Below are 16,025 nucleotides of genomic sequence, written 5' to 3'. Positions count from 1 at the left end.
ATCATCTCATTGGGAAACTGAAAGACTCTCTTCGTGGAACAAGGTTTGAAGATGATGACTCCCTTGTGCACGCTGCCAAAAAGTGGCTCCAACAGGTTGGTCCAGAATTTTACCGTGCGGGTATACAGGCGCTGGTTCCAAGATGGCGTAAGGCAGTTGAGAGGGATGGAAATTATGTGGAGAAATGAAAATATTGTTCCTAAAGGATGTATCTACACACTGTAAAACTTTCAAACATGTAGAATAAAAGATGGATTTTTTAATAAAATAGTGTGCATTTCTTTTGGAGTGACCCTCGTACAATAACTGGTCTGTCCATCTGTTTATGCGCAGTAAGTTATATTTTTTTGTGTTTATCATCAACTGCCAATTCCTGTACTTAGTGTCGATTCTCCGTATGCCTTACTCCATTTCACTACTTTTCTTTTGTCGTAGATGATCGAAGGAAGAACTCTGTGGGCAGTGGGGATGGGTGAGAACGTCATGTTCAAGAAGAACTTCGGGCTTAGCGGATGAAAGACTGGATCCACAATCAGCGACACTGAAGACGTTCTTAATGATGCCCCGGCAAGTGGGCCTCACAAACTCGATGAGAATAGCACAGATTCGTCCTCCGTGGCAAGTACTGAGCTGAATTAAGAACTGAAATAGCGGAGAAGAGATGCGTAGCGACCCCCTCCGCCCTCAGGCGCGAGTAATCCGATTCTGCTGACGCCGTATTACGTGTCACGGCGAGGGTGGGCAGCCAATCTGCGGAAGAGAGGGTAATGATTAGCATTCAGACCGGCAGCTTTCATCGTGTGCCTCAATACTCCGCGTCGTCCATTCAATCGCTGCTCGGCAGAGCGCTGTCCGTTTCTCGCTTTCCACCGTCTGCTGGCAGAGGCTGGGATGCCATTGCCGGCATCTCTCCCGGTTGCCACATTATTTGCCCCTCACTATATGTCTGTGGCGAACCATTGTCACCAAGTCTATTTCTTCTTGCTCTGGCGCCAGTCGTTTGAAGCGGGGGAGCGCTTACAATTTTATCGAATTTTGATCAAAATAAATGTTCGCTTCTTAAAATGTTGGTAATGCCTACATTACTTCGAGCTTGCCCTATTTAAAGACAATTATAGCCTATTTCAACAAAGCAGCCCTAAAAGCAAATTGAGAAGAAATGGAGGAAATTTTGTTTTCACATCACATTTCCCACCTCTAAATTAAGCGAATATTGCACAATTTCCTTTGTAAAAGTGAAAACCTAATATTATTTCGTTAAATTTTTTGTTATTTAATTGATTGTCTACAAATTAGGAGAGAAAATACACGAATAAATAACAAAATGGAATGAACACGATGGGCACTGAAAGATACAAACATAAAGGGAGAAAAAGTGGAACAAAAGATGGGTATCGCAACAGATAAGTGCATAACGACTGAAATGAACAAAAGGGATTATTCATTTTCTTAAGGAATTTTCATAACTAGATCAAATTAGGGTCATTTCAGGTTTCTAGGTTTACACTACTTATTACTCCACAGTTTACACGAATCGTGATAATAATTGTAATATTACTAATATGATTAGATGCAGCAGAGACGATGGACAAAAATGGACTCTCAGAAACATGTTCACCTTGGGAAGGTGGTATATAGATGACCGTGAATGCCTGACAATAATCAATGATAAAGAGAAAGTTAAAATTCTGCCGCTATGAATCAGTTTATTCAGGAAGATAAATGTGATGATGAAAGCTGGACTTCTGATTCATGTAGTGTAGTAAATAAATGCCGGCCGAGGTGGCCGAGCGGTTCTAGATGCTACAGTCTGGAACCGCGTGACCGCTACGGTCGCAGGTTCGAATCCTGCCTCGGGCATGGATGTGTGTGATGTCCTCAGGTTCGTTAGGTTTAAGTAGTTCTAAGTTCTAGGGGACTGATGACCTCAGATGTTTAGTCCCATAGCGCTCAGAGCCATTTGAACCATTTGAACCCAATGAATCTCAACCTGGCACCCGCCTTACCAACAGTTAATTTTGTATGATCATTCCACTTCAAATCGTTCCGCACGCGTACTCCCAGATATTTTACAGAAGTAACTGCTACCAGTGTTTCTTCCACTATCATATAATCATACGATAAAGGATCCTTCTTTCTATGTATTCGTAATACATTACATTTATCTATGTTAAGGGTCAGTTGCCACTCCCTGCACCAAGTGCCTAGCCACTGCAGATCTTCCTCCATTTCGCTGCAATTTTCTAATGCTGCAACTTCTCTGTATACTACAGCATCATTCGCGAAAAGCAGCATGGAACTTTGTGAGACACTCCACCTGTTCATCACAAGTGGGGAAATCTTGTTCTTCGAAGGTCGCCAGGGAGGAGTAAAGCTGCCAGTCAGCCTTAGGATGCTGCCAGTTGGGCGTGCACGCTGATGGGGTAGGAGTCACCAAATGGATAGCGCACGGGAAATGGTCGCTCGAGTAGGTGTCAGAAAGAACGGGCCACTCAAGACGATGGGCAAGCTGGGCAGTGCAGAAGGATAGGTCCAAATGGGGACAGGTGTGCAAGGAGTCAGAAAGAAAAGTGGGTGCTCCAGTATTAAGGCAGAAGAGGTTAAGTTGGTTAAGAAGGTCAGCCAAGAGGCACCTTTCTGACAGGTCCTGGGAGAACCCCAAAGGGGATGATGCGCATTAATGTCACCGAGTAACAAAAATGGGGGAAGTAGCTGCCCAATAAGTTGAAGGATGTCTTCCCTGGTGACATAGAATGTCTGCGTTCCATGCAAAAGACAGTGTAGCTAGGTTGCTGAAAGAATTCCTTGAGCTCTTTTCTGAAGCTTTAGGCAAGGCTAATAATTTTGTTGCACATATTAACATGAAAGACAATGCTCAGTCGAAATTTTGAAGGGCCAGAGCCGTAAATGGGCAAGTCCACTGGTTTTGCTCCCCAATCCTTCAGGTTGCATTCGCCTCTGTGTTGACTTCAAGTGTACGTTAAACCCACAAACTGTGATTGATACTTACCCATTGCCACGCGCAGAGGATCCCATGGGCAGATTAATCGCTGGTCCCTACTTTTCAAAAATTGATTTTTGCGACGCGTATCTTCAAATACCGCTCGATGAAGAATCTCAAAAAGTGTGTGTAGTGAATACTCATTTGGGTTTGTTTAAATATTTGCGTTTGCCTCTTGACAGTGCTTCCGCTTCCGTCATTTTCCAACGGAATTTGGAACAGCTGATTGCTCAAGTACCGTGCTGTTTAAACTATTTGACAATATTGTCGTAGCAGGTCGTACACCTGAAGAACACATTGCAAATTTGCGCGCTTTGTTTTGTGTGTTATCTGATGCAGGAGTAAAGTGTAGACTGGACAAGTGTGCTTTTCTTAAAACTGAGTTGCAGTATCTTGGTCATGTCATAAACAGTCAAAGTGTACATCCTCTTCAGCCGCATTTGTTAGCCATACGAGATTTGCCAGTTTCTCTGAATGTAACAGAATTGCAGTCAGTTTTAGGGAATATGAACTATTATATTCGGTTCATACCGAATGCTGCATAAATCGCAGCTTCATTGCATCGCTTGCCCCACTTGTTTGGACAGATGAGTGCCAAGTAGCTTTTCAGAAACTTGAGGATGCATTGCTCAGTGATCGATGTTTGGTTAACTTTGATCCTGACAAACCATCTGTATTGCAAGTTGACGATTCCTCTTATTGAATCGGTGATAAAGACAGACAAAGCTCAGTGTAAGTGTTTACAAATAGAAAAAGAGGCATTAACTATTGTGTATGGTGTCACCAAATTCCACCACTATTTGTATGGCAGAAAATTCTACATAGTAACGGATCACAAGCCATTGCGGTCCTTGTTTCGTCCGACAACGCCGCTTCCTGTACGAACTGCACAAAAACTGCAAAGATGAGCTTTGTTGCTGTCTCGATACCAGTACGACATTGTGTGTCGTCTGACGGCTAAACATAGTAATGCGGACGCACATTCACATCTTCCTATTGGCCCTGATACAGACTTTGACACTTCTGCTGCATTTTGTTGTCACATCGATGCTCAGGATTCTGAACTGCTTCAGTCTTTTCCGCTAAACTGTAGGAAAACTGCGCAGGTCACGGAAGCTGATTCAGATTTGAACATTTTGCTGAAATACATTCGCTTATCTTGACCTCGCGCCTTGCACAGCATAAAGAACCCAGCATAGCATGAACCTCATAGCATAAACTCTGCATAGCATAAATCTCATAGCATAAACTCTGCATAGCAGAAAGAACTCCCTTAAAGATGAGGGAAATTAGAGTTCATACTGAGGCGTTCAAACAGTTGTTTTTCCCTCGCGCGATCCGCGAATGGAATGGGGGGGGGGGGGGGGCGGGGAGTATGACTTTTGCGCGAATTGTGCCCTCTGCCACACACCACTTGGTGGCTTTGGGAGTATATATGTAGATGTAGATACTTTGCACGCCGACATAGCATCGCTATGCAGAATGACAGTTCAAAATGACAGTGGATAGTCACGTGTGTTGATCCCTAAAGCTCTGCAAAAACAAGTGTTGCATTTACTTCATCAAGGACACTGGGGGACCGATGGTACAAAATAGTTAGCGCGTCGACACTGTACTTGGCAAGATATGGACACCCAAATCGAGCAGATAACGTCACAGTGTCACGCATATGCGGAAAATCAGTCCGCTCCGCCATTAACATTCTCAGCTCGGCCAAAGTCGCAATCACCATGGCAACATGTGCACATAGACTTTGTGGGACGTTTTTGGAACACCCGTTGGTTGGTTGTGGTTGACTCCTATAGTAAGTTTCCTTTTGCTGTGCCAATGAACTCGACAACGTCACATAGCACAATTCAGGCGTTTTCCTCTATTTCTTACCTTGAAGTTTTACCTGAAGTCATAGTGTTGTGTACATAGTTCCGCGTAGTCAGTGCGTACACAACTTTCCCACTAGAGCGCGTCCCGCTAAGCACAACAGCGCAGGCGCAGCGCTCGCCCGTCTCCGCACTACGAGATGGCGCTGCCTTAGGGACGGACCAAATTCTGCTTCCGCCGATCCGCGTATTAATATGTAATGCAGCCAATGAGATTGCTGCTAACGTAAAACCTTTTCTCCTCGCGGATCACACTCGCACAGTGATACACGAACGCGCGAGGTATTATAACGAGTGTACAGACCTCCGATCAGTCAGTCTGCATTTGTCTGCACCAGTCCGTACCAGTCTATAGTCAAGTTTCAGTCTGCACCTAATGAGATTACCATATTCCTGTACATAGCCATGAAGATAAATGTATAGACACTTTTGTCAAGTATCAGAGATATATGTGAGAATAAGATTAACGTACCAATACCAAAGGAACTTCAGATTGTCAATTTTCTGTTTAAAGTTGGTCACCATCAATCTGCTTCTCTAAGCGTGCAAGTGGCATTTCTATCGTCTGATCTAAAGGCAGAAGATAAACACGCCACGAAAAGACCACGAGACATACTGCTGACACTCGCCTACTTCGTTAGAGCGACAAGTCAAATAATCTGATGGTGTGTGTACTGAAGGTCTTACAGTACGCTCACCACTCATAGTGTCGGGCAAAGGGCCTCAGTTCATGTGAAATGAATTTGAAACATTCTGTGAACGCAACGGCATACAGCATCTAGCTAGTGCAGCGTTCCATCTACAGTCAAAAGGCCAAGCGGAACGTTTTGTGAGAACCATCAAGTAGCAGATGGCCAAACTTCGCACCACCCACACTAGGGATCAAGCTTTGCAGCTGTTTCTCGCGTCCTACCGTTCGCCTCCACGAGATGGCGCATCGCCGGCGAAATTGCTTCACGGCCGCCAACGGACACTGCTCAACCTGCTCCACCCTCCTCAGCATCCGGTGCCGAAGGAAGGCCGCAAGTATAGCTTCGAGCCGCACGATATTGTGTTTTACAGGGTTCTACATCTACATCTACATCCATACTCCCCAAGCCACCTGACGGTGTGTGGCGGAGGGTACCCTGAGTACCTCTATCGGGTCTCCCTTCTATTCCAGTCTCGTATTGTTCGTGGAAAGAAGGATTGTCTGTATGCTTCTGTGTGGGCTCTAATCTCTCTGATTTTATCCTCATGGTCTCTTCGCGAGATATACGTAGGAGGGAGCAATATACTGCTGGACTCTTCGGTGAAGATATGTTCTCGAAACTTTAACAAAAGCCCGTACCGAGCTACTGAGCGTCTCTCCTGTAGAGTCTTCCACTGGAGTTTATCTATCATCTCCGTAACGCTTTCGCGATTACTAAATGATCCTGTAACGAAGCGCGCAGCTCTCCGTTGGATCTTCTCTATCTCTTCTATCAACCCTATCTGGTACGCATCCCACACCGCTGAGCAGTATTCAAGCAGTGGGCGAACGAGTGTACTGTAAGCTACTTCCTTTGTTTTCGGATTGCATTTTCTTAGGATTCTTCCAATGAATCTCAGTCTGGCATCTGGTTTACCGACGATCAACTTTATATGATCATTCCATTTTAAATCACTCCTTATGCGTCCTCCCAGATAATTTATGGAATTAACTGCTTCCAGTTGCTGACCTGCTATTTTGTAGCTAAATGATAAGGGATCTATCTTTCTATGTATTCGCAGCACATTACACTTGTCTACATTGAGATTCAATTGCCATTCCCTGCACCATGCGTCAATTCGCTGCAGATCCTCCTGCATTTCAGTACAATTTTCCATTGTTACAACTTCTCGATACACCACAGCATCATCTGCAAAAAGCCTCAGTGAACTTCCGATGTCATCCACCAGGTCATTTATGTATATTGTGAACAGCAACGGTCCAATGACACTCCCCTGTGGCACACCTGAAATCACACTTACTTCGGAAGACTTCTCTCCATTGAGAATGACATACTGCGTTCTGTTATCTAGGAACTCTTCAATCCAATCACACAATTGGTCTGATAGTCCATATGCTCTTACTTTGTTCATTAAACGACTGTGGGGAACTGTATCGAACGCCTTGCGGCAACAGACTGTGGACGCAAGGCGAGATCGTCCGTCGATTTGGAGTGTGTATGTATCTCATTTCAGGCCCCGATGGGATTGCAGCGCCTACATCACGATAAAATTCGCCACTGTCAGATGGACGGCGATCCTTCTGTGTCTCTCCCCCCAGATTCATCGATCCAGAGGACACCGCGGCCACAGCAGCCGCCAAAGGGTGTCATCACGACACCGCGGGACGTCCCCACGGAGACGGAGCTTTCGCCTCCTACGCCTCCTGTCTTATCGATGGAGCCGGACCCGCCAACACCGCAGCAGCCGACGCCTTCGATATCTGGTTATAGGCCTCAGGAGAAGGGTGCGTATCCTTCTGGTCGTTTCCCGGGGAACGTTTTCAGCAGAGCGAAGGCCGTATGGCGGGGTACGACCGGAAGCCTGCGGCCACAGCTTCCGGTGCAGCGAAGCGTCCACTGTCCTGCCTCCCACACCGTTGTCGCGCTCCCTACACGACGACGCTTTGGAGGGGGGGGGGGGGGCAGGAATGTGCCGGCGTCGGCCAGGAACTTTACTGCAGAGAGGGCTGTGATACCACGTCACTCGATAGTCTCTCTTGGACGACACCGAGATAGGACCGGCCTATACACGGAGAGACTATAAGCGCTGCGCCGCTTAGCCGCGGCCCGAGTTGGAGACAAACCGTCCAACGAATGCTACAGCAGTGGCTTATGTACTGTATTGTTTTGCTTGCATTAGAATTGTATGTACTGAAGGACATTGTTTACTTGCATGTCACCATTTGCTTGCGACACACCTTTGTGAATACGCAAAGTTAAGTATTGTCATTTACCTTACTGTAATAAAAATCTGTTAATACCATTTGCTTGAATTGTTGTCTAGCGGTCCGAGAAGGCAGGCTCCATATATTAGTCGAGTTGGCAGAACACATTACCAGTAGGTTCGAGCAATACGTAAGTACTATGGAGATGCTTCGGGAACTCAAAAGGGAATCCTTCGAGGGACGGCGACGTTCTTTTCGAGAATCACTATTGAGAAAATTTAGAGAACTTACATTTGAAGCTGACTGCCGAACGATTCCTCTGCCGCCACCATACATTGCGCGTAAGGACCAATAAGATATGATTCGAGAAATTAGGGCCCATACGGAGCCGGTCGTTTTTCCCTTGCTCTATTAGCGAGTTTAACACGAAATGGAAGACTAGTTGTGATACAGGGTACCCTCCGCCACGCGCCACACACAATACGGTGGATTGCGGAGTATCTACACTACTGCCCATTAAAATTGTTACACCAAGACGAAATGCAGATAATAAACGGGTATTAATTGAACTAATGTATCATAATAGAACTGACATGCGATTACATTTTCACGCAATTTGGGTGCATAGATCCTAAGAAATCAGTACCCAGAACAACCACCTCTGGCCCTAATAACGCTCTCGATACGCCTGGGCATTGAGTCAAACAGAGCTTGGATGGCGTGTGCAGGTACAGCTGCCCATGCAGCTTCAACACGATACCACAGTGACTGGCGTATTGTGACGAGCCAGCTGCTCGGCCACCATTGACCAGACGTTTTCGATTGGTGAGAGATCTGGAAAATGTGCTGGCCAGGGCAGCAGTCGAACATTTTCTGTATACAAAAAGGCCCGTACAGGACCTGCAACACGCGGTCGTGCATTATCCTGCTGAAATGTAGGGTTTCGCAGGGATCGAATAAAGGGTACAGCCACGGGTCGTAACACATCTGAAATGTAACGTCCACTGTTCAAAGTGCCGTCAATGCGAACAAGACGTGACCGAGATGTGTAACCGATGCCACCCCATACCATCACGCCGGGTGATACGCCAGTATGGCGATGACGAGTACACGCTTCCAATGTGTGTTCACCGCGATGTCGCCAAACACGGATGTGAGCATCATGATGATGTAAACAGAACCCGGATTATCCGAAAAAATGACGTTTTGCCATTCGTGCACCCAGGTTCGTCGTCGAGTACACCATCGCAGGCGCTCCTGTCTGTAATGCACAGCGTCAAGGGTAACCGCAGCCATGGTCTCCGAGCTGATAGTCCGTGCTGCTGCAAACGTCGTCGAACTGTTCGTGCAGATGGTTGTTGTCTTGCAAACGTCCACATCTGTTGACTCAGGGATCGAGACGTCGCTGCACGATCCGTTACAGCTATGCGGATAAGATGCCTGTCATGTCGACTGCTAGTGATACGAGGCCGTTGCGATCCAGCACGGCGTTCCGTATTACCCTCCTAAGCTACCGATTCCATATTGTGCTAGCAGGCATTGGATCTTGACGAACGCGAGCAGCAGTGTCGCGATACGATAAACCGCAATGGCGATAGGCTACAATCCGACCTTTATCAAAGGCGGAAACGTGATCGTACGCATTTCTCCTCCTTACACGAGGCATCACAACAACATTTCACCAGTCAACGCCCGTCAACTGCTGTTTGTTTATAAGAAATCGGTTGGAAACTTTCTTCATGTCAGTACGTTGTAGGTGCCGCCACCGGCGCCAACCTTGTGTGAATGCTCTGAAAAGCTAATCATTTGCATATCACAGCATCTTCTTGCTGTCGGTTAAATTTCGCGTCTGTAGCACTTCATCTTCGTGGTGTAGCAATTTTAATGGCCAGTAGTGTTTGTAGACGTAGGTGAAAATGTAGAGGGATTCAGGCGGTCTGCAATAATATTCACGTTGTCCGCAGTTGTCACGGCGGCTTAGATTACTCCCACAGGTCTCGTGGAAGCCCAGATGAATGTTCACCACAGCATATTACTGCTCTCATCACCCTGCTTCCGTGGCACGAGCAGAAGTTCATATGGATTATGGTATATCCAGACACGACCGTCGGACTTCTGTAACCAGAAACGTAATTCACCCGACCAGGCGACTTTTTTACTTGATGCACGGTACAGCTTCGATCTCGATGATCCCATGCCCACTGCAGTCGTAATTGGCTATGCCGTTGGGTCAACATGAAAACACAGAGAGGTCGTTTGCTGTGGAGACCTATGTTCCATAATGTGCGTTGTGTGGATTTTTACGAAACACCTGTGAATGGACCGGCATTGTACTCGTCAGATCTGCCACAGATTATCACCTGACGAACCTCAGAGAGCGGGAAAGCCTCCGACGTGCACGTTCTGTCATGAGGCGTGGATGTCCAGCATTCGCTGGATGCGAACAGCATCGCTCTTTCCGAGATGCGTGTTCCCAGGCGCCAGGCGGTAGCAGTCTGACCTTAGTCAAAGTCGATTATGTCAATAACTTGTCCCATTTGGCACCCGTCATTCATGCAGTGGTAATGTTTTAGCTCTATCAGTGATGTTTTCCGTTCACGGTAGGAAGGTAAATCCAAATAGAAATAAAAAATTTAACTATGAATTCGATGATATGTTTCTTAATGAATTCATTTATTGGTTACATTTTTTTAGCATTGTGGAATCTTATTTTTTAGGGCAACAAAAAAGTATGAAAACAATCACCGTCGAAAGTGGGAAACAAATGTGTGGTGGTGGTTGGGACAGGAAGGGAGGGTGGAGGTGGTGGGACGCGGTCTATAAATATGACCTTTATATCCGTGATAAAATAACGTGTATACAGGGTGGTCCACTGATAGTGACCGGGCCAAATAGCTCACGAAATAAGCATCAAATGAAAGAACTACAAAGAACGAAATTCGTCTAGCTTGAAGGGGGAAACCAGATGGCGATATGAACAGATATCAACTGCTTTTTTTTTTAATAGGAGCCCTCTTTTTTTATTACATATTCGTGTAGTACGTAAAGAAATATGAATGTTTTAGTTGGACCACTTTTTTCGCTTTGTGATAGATGGCGCTGTAATAGTCACAAACGTATAAGTGCGTGGTATCACGTAACATTCCGCCAGTGCGCACGGTATTTACTTCGTGATATATTACCCGTGTTAAAATGGACCGTTTACCAATAGCGGAAAAGGTCGATATCGTGTTGATGTATGGCTATTGCGATCAACATACCCAACGGGCGCGTGCTATGTATGCTGATAGGTATCCTGGACGCCATCATCCAAGTGTCCGGACCGTTCGCCGAATAGTTACGTTATTTAAGGAAACAGGAAGTGTTGAGCCACACGTGGAACGTCAACCACGACCTGCAACAAATGATGGTGCTCAAGTAGGTGTTTTAGCTGCTGCCGCGGCTAATCCGCACATCAGTAGCAGACAAATTGCGCGAGAATCGGGACTCTCAAAAACGTCGGTGTTGAGAATGCTACATCAACATCGATTGCACCCGTACCATACTTCTATGCACCAGGAATTGCATGGCGACGACTTTGAACGTCGTGTACAGTTCTGCCACTGGGCACAAGAGAAATTACGGAACGATGACAGATTTTTTGAACGCGAACTATTTAGCGACGAAGCGTCATTCACCAACAACGGTAACGTAAACCGGCGCAATATGCACTGTTCGGCAACGGAAAATCCACGATGGCTGCGACAAGTGGAACATCAGCGACCTTGGAGGGTTCATGTATGGTGCGGCATTATGGGAGGAAGGATAATAAGCATCCATTTTATCGATGGCAATCTAAATGGTGCAATGTATGCTGATTTCCCACGTAATGTTCTATCGATGTTACTACAGTATGTTTCCCTGCATGACAGAATGACGATGTACATGCAACATGATGGATGTCCGGCAGATAGCTCGCTTGCAGTTGCAGCGATATTGAATAGCATATTTCATGACAGGTGGATTGGTCTTCGAAGCACCATGGCCCGCTCGTTCACCGGATCTGACGTCCCCCGATTTCTTTCTGTGGGGAAAGTTGAAGGATATTTGCTATCGTGATCCAACGACAACGCCTGACAACATTCGTCAGCGGTTTGTCAATGTATGTCCGAACATTACGGAAGGAGAGCTACTCGCTGTTGAGAGGAATGTCGTTACACGTATTGCCAAATGCATTGAGGTTGACGGACATCATTTTGAGCATTTATTGCATTAATGTGGTATTTACAAGTAATCACGCTGTAACAGCATGCGTTCTCAGAAATGATAAGTTCACAAAGCTACATGTATCACATTGGAACAACCGAAATAAAATGTTCAAACGTACCTACGTTCTGTATTTAAATTTAAAAAAAAAAAACCTACCTGTTACCAACTGTTCGTCTAAAATTGTGAGCCATATGTTTGAGACTATTACAGCGCCATCGATCACAAAGCGAAAAAAGTGGTCCAACTAAATCATTCATATTTATTTACCTACTACGAGAATATGTAATAAAAATGGGGGTTCCTATTTAAAAAACGCAGTTGATATCCGTTTGACCTATGGCAGCGCCATCTAGAGGGCCAACCATAGCGCCATCTGGTTCCCCCTTCAAGCTAGACAAGTTTCGTTCTCTGCAGTTTTTTCGTTTGACGCTTGTTTGGGCCCGTCACGATCAATGGACGACCCTGTATACCAGAACGATTTGTGTGTTCACATTTTTCGGTCAATGATGGCGCGTGCACAACAGATCTATAGACTGGAAGTAGCGTCTTGGAAGCGAACAGTGGAGTAATCGTGTAGTCGCAGACGGGGGCATCGCTTATGTAACGGGACGCGATCCCAAATCCGGATGCTGCCGCAGCCGGAGGCGCGGGCGGGATGCCTGTGTCTGACATTTCGCTCCTCCGCACAAGGCCGCCGGACCGGTATGCATCTGACTATCGCGCCTCGTCACCAGTTCCTAAATGCCACCTCAGTGTTGAGGGAAAATGGACCAGTTATTTCCTAACGTCATGGACATAACGGGCTACTTCTCTCACTATGAAAGCACATGCCGACCGTAGGCCACGGAAAGAAGTCAACAAAATATAACAAAATGTGAAGATAATTTCAGGTGTACTCCAGGGGATTGTAATAGGACCCCTACTGTTTACAACAAAACGAGTGTCCACCATAAGGGCGATCAGGCACATTTTCTGTGGTGCTTCGGCAGATATTTGCAATTTTGTTTTTTCAGTATGTAGCTGGAGTCAGCTCATCTCTTTCATGGTTCAAATGGTTCAAATGGTTCAAATGGCTCTAAGCACTATGGCACTTAACATCTGAGGTCATCACTCCCCTAGACTCAGAACAACACTACTGGCCATTCAAATTGCTACACCACGGGCTACAGACGCGAAATTTAACCGACAGGAAGAAGATGATGTGATATGCAATTGATTAGCTTTTCAGAGCATTCACACAAGGTTGGCGTTGGTGGCGAAACCTAGAACGTGCTGACATGAGGACAGTTTCCAACCGATTTCTCATACACAAACAGCAGTTGACCGGCGTTGCCTGGTGAAACGTTGTTGTGACGCCTCGTGTAAGGAGGGGAATGCGTACGATCACGTTCCCGGCTTTGATAAAGGTCGGATTGTAGCATATCGCGATTGCGGTTTATCATATCGCGACATTGCTGCTCGCGTTGGTCGAGATCCAGTGACTGTTAGCAGAATATGGAATCGGTGGGTAATACGGAACGCCGTGCTGGATCCCAACGACCTCGTATCACTAGCAGTCGAGATGACAGGCATCTTATCCACATGGCTGTAACGGATCGTGCAGCCACGTCTCGATCCCTGAGTCAACAGATGGGGACGTTTGAAAGACAACAACCATCTGCACGAACAGTTCGACGACGTTTGCAGCAACATGGACTATCAGGTCGGAGACCATTCTGTTTACAGCATCATGACGGTCACATCCGTGTTTGGCGACATCGCGGTGAACGGACATTGGAAGCGTGTATTCGTCATCGCCATACTGCATATCACCCGGCGTGATGGTATGGGGTGCCATTGGGTCAAAATGGGTCAAATGGCTCTGAGCACTATGGGACTTGACTTCTGACCTCATCAGTCCCCTAGAACGTAGAACTTCTTAGACCTAACTAACTTAAGGACACCACGCACATCCATGCCCGAGGCAGGATTCGAACCTGCGACCGTAGCGGTCGCGCGTTTCCAGACAGCACCGCCTAGAACCGCTCGGCCACGTCGGCCTGCTGTGCCATTGGTTACACGTCTCGGTCACCTTTTGTTCGCAATGACGGCTCTTTCAACAGGGGACGTTACATTTCAGATGTGTTACGACCCGTGGCTCTACCCTTAATTCGATCCCTGAGAAACCCTACATTTCAGCAGGCTAATGCACGACCGCATATTGCAGGTCCTTTACGGGCCTTTCTGGATACAGAAAATGAATGACTCCTGCCCTGGCCAGCACATTCTTCAGATCTCTCACCAACTGAAAACGTCTGGACAATGCTGGCCGAGCAACTGGCTCGTCACAATACGCCAGTCACTACTCTTGATGAACTGTGGTATCGTGTTGAAGCTACATGGGCAGCTGTACCTGTACGCGCCATCCAAGCTCTGTTTGATTCAATGCCCAGGCGTATCGAGGCCGTTATTACGGCCAGAGTTAGTTGTTCTGGGTATTGATTTCTCAGGATCTATGCACCCAAATTGCGTGAAAATGTAATCACGTCAGTTCTAGTATAATATATTTGTCTAATGAATACAGGTTTATCATCTGCATTTCTTTTTGTGGAGCAATTTTAATAGCCAGTAGTGTACTTAAACCTAACTAACCTAAGGACATCACACACATCCATGCCCGAGGTAGGCAGCGGTCGCGCGGTTCCAGACTGTAGCGCCTAGAACCGCTCGGCCACAACGGTTAGTGCGATCCAGGGCGGTGCTGCCGCTGCGGTGGGAGCTGTTCCCAGATGATGTCTTGGTCTATAAGGAGGTAAAAATGGCAGAAAACCGTAGCGAACTGCAGTAAGACCTGCAGAGGTTCTACAGGGTCTGGCAGTTGACCTAGAACGTAAATAAATGTAACGTAGGGTGCACAGGTATGCGAAGTTACTAGCTACTGTACGGTTACACAAAACACATCAAAGAGTAACTACCATAACCGTCTTGAGTGACGTTAAGAGGGATGACCCCTTAAAACAAATTGTGAGAAAAGCTGATGCCGGTCTAAGGTTCAATGTAAGAATTGTAATGTTATTCACTCGTGAAAGAAGTGACTAACGAAACACTTATTCGAGAAGTTCTTAAGTTTATATGGTTTTACGGTTTGGGCATCTACAGATTACATAACCAAGTTAGTTCAAAGGAGATATACTATACACATAATGTACATGTAATATCACTGGAAACAAATTTTTGTCGGAGTTGCATAAAAAACAACGAAAACTCCAATTAATCCGTCCACAGATCTCATTACTTCAAGAGTCTCGTGTATCACAGGGTGCATCGTAATAGAGAAAACGAACAGGGGTGAAAATGTGCGATAGCAGAAACTAAATCGTCCCAGAAAAGATAAGTTCGTAAACAAGCCGTTAGTGAGATAATACGAGCTGCCACTAACTACGTTATTCCAGCACAACTGGGAGAGGAAAGGGGGGAAGTGACAGAACACACAAAGTATCCTCTGCCAAGCACCGAAGGTGGCTTGCGGAGTACAGACGAAGATGTAGAGTGGGAAGTGTGCTTTATTGGCGGCGTGTGTGACAGCCTTCATTCTGAGAGAGGGTCACCGGCGACTGCGTAAAACGGGAGCTCCTTTCCTCTGGCGGTTTTATGTTCCGCCCTTGGCCGAATTTATGAGTTCCGGAACCACGAGCTGGGTATTGCCACCACTGCCGCTGAGCCGCGCGGCTACAATCCTCTCTCGGAGACGACTTTACTTCCCTCCTCCCTCATCCTACCAGCTCAGGTTCACTTTCGTTTCCTTCTGCCAGTGGAAAGAGAACAGCTCTCGTCCGAATGCCTCTTTCTCACCAATCGATTTGTCTGTAGGAAGGTTACCAGGCAGGGGTGGGTCCAACATTCTGTTCCGTGGGCCGACACAGTGCGTTCGCTATTTAATGTTATTTTAAAAATATGTTTCATCTTCGGCGTCTATGTATGTAGCAGTGCAGACAAAAGTGACGGATACGCTTCCCGCGCCCGG

At 46.4% G+C, this 16,025-nt stretch overlaps 1 protein-coding gene across 1 annotated transcript in view; it reads right to left on the bottom strand.

Moving 5' to 3' along the window:
* The window catches only part of LOC126184569 (uncharacterized), a 296,048-nt gene that overhangs the window by 236,178 nt on the left and 43,845 nt on the right, over nt 1-16,025 (bottom strand). The window lies entirely within an intron of this gene.

The sequence above is a fragment of the Schistocerca cancellata genome, chromosome 4, assembly GCF_023864275.1.
Source record: "Schistocerca cancellata isolate TAMUIC-IGC-003103 chromosome 4, iqSchCanc2.1, whole genome shotgun sequence".
NCBI lineage: Eukaryota > Metazoa > Arthropoda > Insecta > Orthoptera > Acrididae > Schistocerca > Schistocerca cancellata.
Note: the sequence above shows the minus strand (reverse complement) of the source record. Positions and strands in the feature narration are given on the sequence as shown.